Source organism: Fusarium odoratissimum (assembly GCF_000260195.1).
Source record: "Fusarium odoratissimum NRRL 54006 unplaced genomic scaffold supercont1.50, whole genome shotgun sequence".
Lineage (NCBI taxonomy): Eukaryota > Fungi > Ascomycota > Sordariomycetes > Hypocreales > Nectriaceae > Fusarium > Fusarium odoratissimum.
The window spans coordinates 23280-30700 of NW_022158730.1; positions in this window are offsets into that span (position 1 = coordinate 23280).

Genomic DNA, 7421 nt, shown 5'->3' on the forward strand with positions numbered 1-7421 from the left:
ATTTAAAAGCCTATTAAATCTAAAGAGAATTTAATACTAAAAGTATAAAACATAAGGAAAATTAAACTATTTAAAATATAAAAATTATATCTTAATATAATAAATATAAAATCTATTTTTAAAATAATAAATACTAGAAATATATAAAACTTATAAAAGAATATATAATTATAAAATAAGATAATAATATTTATATTTAAGTATATATAAAAGAAGTATTAAAAAATCTTATAATACCTAAAGAATATATTTAGGCTAAAAGAGACTTAAAAAGGTACTTAGATTATTTAAATTATAAATAGATATTATAGGTATTATATATATAATATTACTATTTATAATACTAATAGGATAAATTAGTAAATAATTACTTCTTAATATAGGTTTAAGAATATTAAGAATAAAAACCTTACTTAATTATTAATATAATAAGATACTAAGTTATAAAAAAATATAAAAGATCTTAAGTAATAAAACTAAAAGCTTATATAAAAATATAAGAATAAGCTTTAGTATATATTTAAAACTCCTAATATATTACCTAATAGAGGTAATAAGTATACTAAGAAATTAAAATAAAAGAGGAAAGGTTATTTAATAATAAACTTAATTAAATTAACTAAGATATTACTTAATAAGAGGAAGAAGTATCTTAAGATAAATAAAATACTATTTAATAGTTAAATAAATAATAACTATAAGAATAATTAAAAGAAATTAAATAAGAAAAAAAAAGACCTCTTACTAAAGAAGAAAAAGTAAATATTATCCTAAATTATAAAGTAGGAAAAATAGAAGCTACCTACTAATAATAACTTATTACCTAAAATAAATATCTAAATAATATTAATTACACTAAGAGTAAATATAATATAAACTACCTATAGGAAAAAGGCATATACTATCTATAATAAAGTAATAAATAAATAAAAAAGCAAAGAAAAATAAACTCTTAGAAAAAGCTTTATAAATAGCTATAAAAGGAAGCTAATAAACCTACCTAGAACTAAGAGTTAGAATTAAGGATAAGTAGCTAAATATACTTATAGATAGCAGAGCTAATATAAATTTTATTTCCTCTAAAATAGTTAATAAATTAAGGCTATTATAAAGAAATAAAAAAAAGCCTTATATTATAAAAGATAGAGAAAGAGGCACCTATAGCTATAATAATAAAAGAATAACCTAAGAAATTAATTACCTTAAAGTATTTATTAATAGAAAAAACTAAGGTATTAACTTTAATATTATCCTAATATAGAAATATAACCTAATACTTAGATTTTTATAGCTATTATATTATAACCTATAATTTAACTAAAGAACTAGCTAGGTAAACTATAAAGATTACCCTTTAGATAATAAAAATAATTTAAATAATAATAATATAAGATCTTAAACTTTAACTAATAAGAGTAGTAAAGATAGGTATAATAAAGTATTACCTATTTTAAAAGAAATATAATATAAGTACTATAAAGGCAGAATAAAATATATTAAATAAATAATAATAACTCTTATAGTATAATTTAAATAACTAAACTAAGATATTAAATATATAAAATAGATTATTATAAAGGAATCTAATAAATAACTTAAAAATATATTATTAAAGTATTATATCTATAAGAAACTATTTTAAAAAGAATTAAATATAAGGTTATCTTAATATATAAATTACAATATTAAAATTATATTAAAAGATAGAAAGAACTTAAAATTCTTTCCTATTTATAACCTATCTTAAGATAAGCTTAATATACTTAGGGAATAATTAAATAATATATTATAAAAGAGATATATTAAACTATTAAAATCCTTAGTAAGATACCTAGTTATATTTATATTAAAACCTAACTTTAATAAACTAAGACTTATAATAAATTACTAATAACTTAATAAGATTATAGGAAAAAATAAAATATTATTACTACTTATTATTAAACTTAAGGACTGCCTATTTAGTAAAAAATAATTTATAGCCTTTAATCTTAAATCTACTTATAATCTTATTTAAATTAAAGAAGGTAATAAATAGAAAATAATCTTTAAAATAAAATATAAATTATTTAAATATTTAATTATATCTTTTAGATTAATTAATATACTTATAATATTCTAATATATAATTATTTAAAAGTTAAAATACCTATTTAATAATATATAAAGTAAAGCCAAAGGTATTAAAGTAAGATAATAAAATAAGATATTTATTTTTAATATAATATAATATAAGGCATTATATATTATATTAAAAATATAATAACCTTAATATTAAGTCTTAGCAGATTATATAGTTACTGCCTTAAACCTTAAGCTTTAAATACATAAGTGGCCTTAATCTATAAGTATAAAAAAGATATTTCTCCTGTCCTTGGTAGGCCAAATGCCCTCTCTATTATTACCCTCTTAAGGCGATTACTACTAAGGCTTTAACCCTAAAAGGCTATATTAAAATAAGCTAAAAACCCTTACTTCTATTATAAGATATACCGCTATATAATTAATATTAATAATAGTTAATTTGGCCCTAATTATCTAGTTATAGTAGTTAATTACTATATAACTAGTAATATATAATTATAAATATACTTTAAGAATATCTTAATATCTTTATAATATATTACTTAGATAATATCTTTATCTTTTTTAATATAAAACAAGAATATATAAAATATATCTATAAGGTTTTAAAAGTATTATAAGATATTAATATACTTATTAAACCTACTAAAAGCCACTTCTATTAATCTTAAGTAATATACTTAGGATATAAAATCTTATATAATAAAATTAAAATAAATAAATAAGAGATTATAGTAGTTATTAAATAAAAACTACTTATATTAGTAAAAGAAACCTAATCCTTCTTAGGATTTATTAACTATTACTAAAGATTTATTAAAGATTTTAGTAAAATTATTATTCTTTTTATTAAAATTATAAAAAAGAATAAATAATTCTAATAAAATAATAAGATATAATAAGCTTTTAAATAGCTTAAATTAGTTATTATAAGTAAACCTATTTTAATTATATTTAACCCTAATTAGTAAGTTAAGCTTAAACCTAATACTTTTAACTTTGCCTTAGGAGGATAAATAGGATAATAAGATAATAATAATATATTATATTTAATTACTTTTTATTCTTATAAAATATATAAAGTAGAACTTAATTATTTTATTTATAATAAAGAATTCCTAGCTATTATTAACTATTTTAAAGAATTTAAATACTACCTTAGAGGAAGTAAATACCTAATAAAAGTGTTTACTAATTATAAGAATATAACTTACTTTATAATAATATAAGAATTAAACTAATAATAATTATACTATACTAAATACCTATATAAATTTAACTTTATTATAATATATTATAAGGGCACTAATAATAGATATATAAATACTATAAGCTAATAACCTAACTTTAATATAAAAATAATTAAAATAAAGAAATAACTCTTAGAAATTAACTAAAAAGAAGAATACTAATTTATATAACTTATTAAAACTATTACTAAAATATTATAATTCCAGCGGTTATATTATATATACTTTATAAAAACTTTACCTTAATAACTAACTAAGTAAGGATTAATAAATATAAGAATAATAGCGCTCTAAGACTATATTATTCTAGGACTAATAATAACCTTATATTATATTACTCCTATATAATTATTATTAGTATATAGAATATATTTATTAGTACTTTTATAGGACTTAGCTTACTAGCTATTAATAATAATTCTTTATATTAATAAGCCTAATATATATTACTTAACTATTAAGAGATATAATATTTTATATTACTTAGTATTATACCTTATATTACTTAGTATTATACCTTATATTATTTATAAATATAAACCTAGTATAAATTAGCCTACTTATTTAGAAACTTAACTATTATATATTAATAGCTCTTATTTAGATTATATTATATAATATTAAGTAATATCTATATAATAATACCTATTACTCTAAGCTATCTTTTAACTATAGGATATACTTAATATATTATATTAACCAAGGAAATATAATCCCTTATAGAAGAATTATAAGAGGTCCTAATAAAAATAGATAAAAAAGTGGAAATATTAAGCCTTTTTATTTATCTAAGTTCTTATAAGGATAAAGTTAAAAAGCTTAAAAAAAAACTTTATAGCCTAGGAGAATAATATAATATCCTCCTAAATAATACTAAGAATAATACTAAGATTATATAAAATAGGATTAAGGCTTTAGAAAAAAAGGTAATTAATCTTACTAAGATTATAAAGTTACTTAAGAAGATAACTAAAAATAGTTAAAAGTTATATAAAGAATATATTAAATATACCTAAGCTCTTATTACTATTAGAAAAGACCCTAGAGAAATCCTTTAACCTTATTAGCCTAATTTATTTAATAGTAATATTAATAAATTATAAGGATTTCTTATTAGCCTTTAGAGCTATTAAATATACTATTTAATCTAATTTATAACTAAGGAACTAAGAGTATAATATAATATAGGATTCCTTAAGAATAAAATACTATAAATAATAAAACTTATTATTTATAATTATATTAATATTCTACCTAATAAATAATAATAAACAATTAAGTATATTTATAAAAAATATAAATACTTTAAATTTAAACTTAAAAATACTTTTAGAATTATAAATAAAAAATAAATAATAAAAATAAGGATTTAATAACTTAAGTAAAGAGGATTTACTGCAGATTATCTTATAAAATACTATTATTAAGTAATAAGACTAAATTAGGGCAAAGAAGCTTATATAGTATAAGTATACCTAGGACTTAAATCTAAAGTTAAGGATATTATAATAAATATTAGACTTAAACCTAAGAATTTAAATAAACTTATTAGTATTATTATAGAAATTAATAATTAATAATATAAATAATATAAGGAAAAATAAGCCAAGAAATAAAAAGGGTTATATAACCTCTAATAGAATATTAAGTAGTAAAATATTAACTAAGAAAGAAAGAGGTATATTAATATATAATATAATACTAAGCTAGGACTTATAATACTTAGTATAATATAATAAGATTATAATAGAAAACCCTATAATATATTTAAAGTTAAATATTATAATTATAACTAGTTTAAATACATTACTAATAAATATCTATAGCTAAGAAGGGCTAAAGACCCTAACTAAGGTAAGTAAATACTAGGAGTAACTAATAAATAAGACCCCTAGATAACTATATAAACCTAAATATTAGAAATAATATAAAACCTATATAATATAATAGACCTATGCGAGAATTATATACTAAAATATAATTAGTATTTATACCTAGATAATTTAATTTAGGAATTATAAGATAAATTCCTAATAAAAGAAAATACTAAGATAAGAAATATACCTTAAATTCTATTATTATATAAAGCTAAGGTAAATAAGTACTACTAAGAAAAGTAAAAGGACCTAAAATATTAATAAAATAAATAAGAGAAGTATTATACTTATTATCTTAAGAAAAAAAAAGAAAAAAAATAAGAAAAAATAATATAAATTAAAATACTAGGAATAATAAGAGAGGAAAGACCCTTATAATAAGAAATTAAGGAGTACCTAGAAGACCTATAAGGGAATAAAGCTACCCTTAATAAGGATAAAAAAGTACTTAAATAAGTAAATAATATTCTAATTAAAGCTATATATTTATAAGGTTTTAAAAATACTATAAGATACTAAGCTATTAGTTAAACTAAAGAAAAGTTATTTTTATACTATAAAGGTAAACTTCTTAGGATATATTATTATACCTAGAGAAATTAAAATAAAATAAAAAAAAGTATTTATAATAATAAAATAAAAAAGGCCTAATAATATAAAGGAAATATAAGCCTTCCTAGGCTTTCTTAATTACTATAAATAATTTATTAAGGATTTTAATAAGATTATAAACCTCTTAATAGAATTAACTAAGAAGGATAAGGCCTTTACTTAGAAATATAAGGTATAATAAGCCTTTAATAATATTAAGAAAGTAATCCTTAGTAAACTTATATTAATAATATTTAATCTAAATAAAAAAATTAAACTTAAAATAAATTTATTAAATTTTACCTTAGGAGGATAAATTAGTTAATAAGATAATATAAGGAAGTTATACCTTATTACCTTCTATTTATATAAACTATATAAAGTAGAACTTAATTATTTAATATATAATAAAGAGTTCCTAGTAATTATTAACTACTTTAAGGAGTTTAAATATTACTTAATAAGAAGTAAATACTAGGTTAAGGTTTATATTAATTATTAGAATATTTTATATTTAATTATAATATATAAACTTAACTAATAATAATTATATTATATAAAATACTTATATAAATTTAACTTTATAATTATTTATTATAAAGGCTTAGAAAATAAAAAAGTAAATATAATTAGCTAATAATTAGATTATAATATTAGTGCTACTAAGATAATAAAATAAGTATTAAAAAAGAATAAAAAAAAAGAATATTAGTTTACCTAAAAAATATAAACCTTAGGATAGATATAAGTAGAAGTAACTAAGGAAATCCTAAGAGAATTATAGGAATTTATCTAAGAATTTTATATATATCTATTATATAGATATTAAGGTATTATTAAGATCCTTAAAAGACTACTATAATAAGGCTATAAAGTCTTAAGAAAGGAAATAGAAAAAATAATTAAATAATATAACCTTTATATAAAAACTAAGTTATAATAATATAAGCTATATAAAGAATTATAATTACTACTAGTAATATAATAACTATAGGATTTAATTATAATAGATTTTATAATTAAGCTACTTTTATTAGAAAAACCCTTAATTAGAATCTTTTATAATAGTATTATAATTATAGTAAATTAACTTATAAAGTTCTTATATTACCTATTTTATAGAGAGGTAATAGATATAAAAGAACTTACTTACCTTTTTTATAGAAATATTATTAGTATATATAGGTTATTAATAGAAATCCTTTTAAATAGAGGATTTATATTTATAGCTAAGTTTTAGCAGGCACTTATAGCACTATTAGGACTAAATTACTAACTTATTATAGTATTTAGACCCTAAGTAGATAAATAAATAGAATAAATAAATTAGGTATTAAAATAATACCTTTAGTATTATATTAATTATAAATAAAATAACTAGGTTAAGAAATTATTATATACCTAGTTAGTATATAATACTGCCTATAATAAAAGTACTAAACTTATACTAGCTTATACTAATTTCGGATTTATATTAGATATATATTATAATATATAAAAACCTAAAACTACTAATCTTATAGTAATTATTAAAAGTAATATTTTAAAGAATCTCTATAATAAACTTTAAATAGAATTAGAATTTATTAGAAAATAAATATAATAGTATTATAACCCT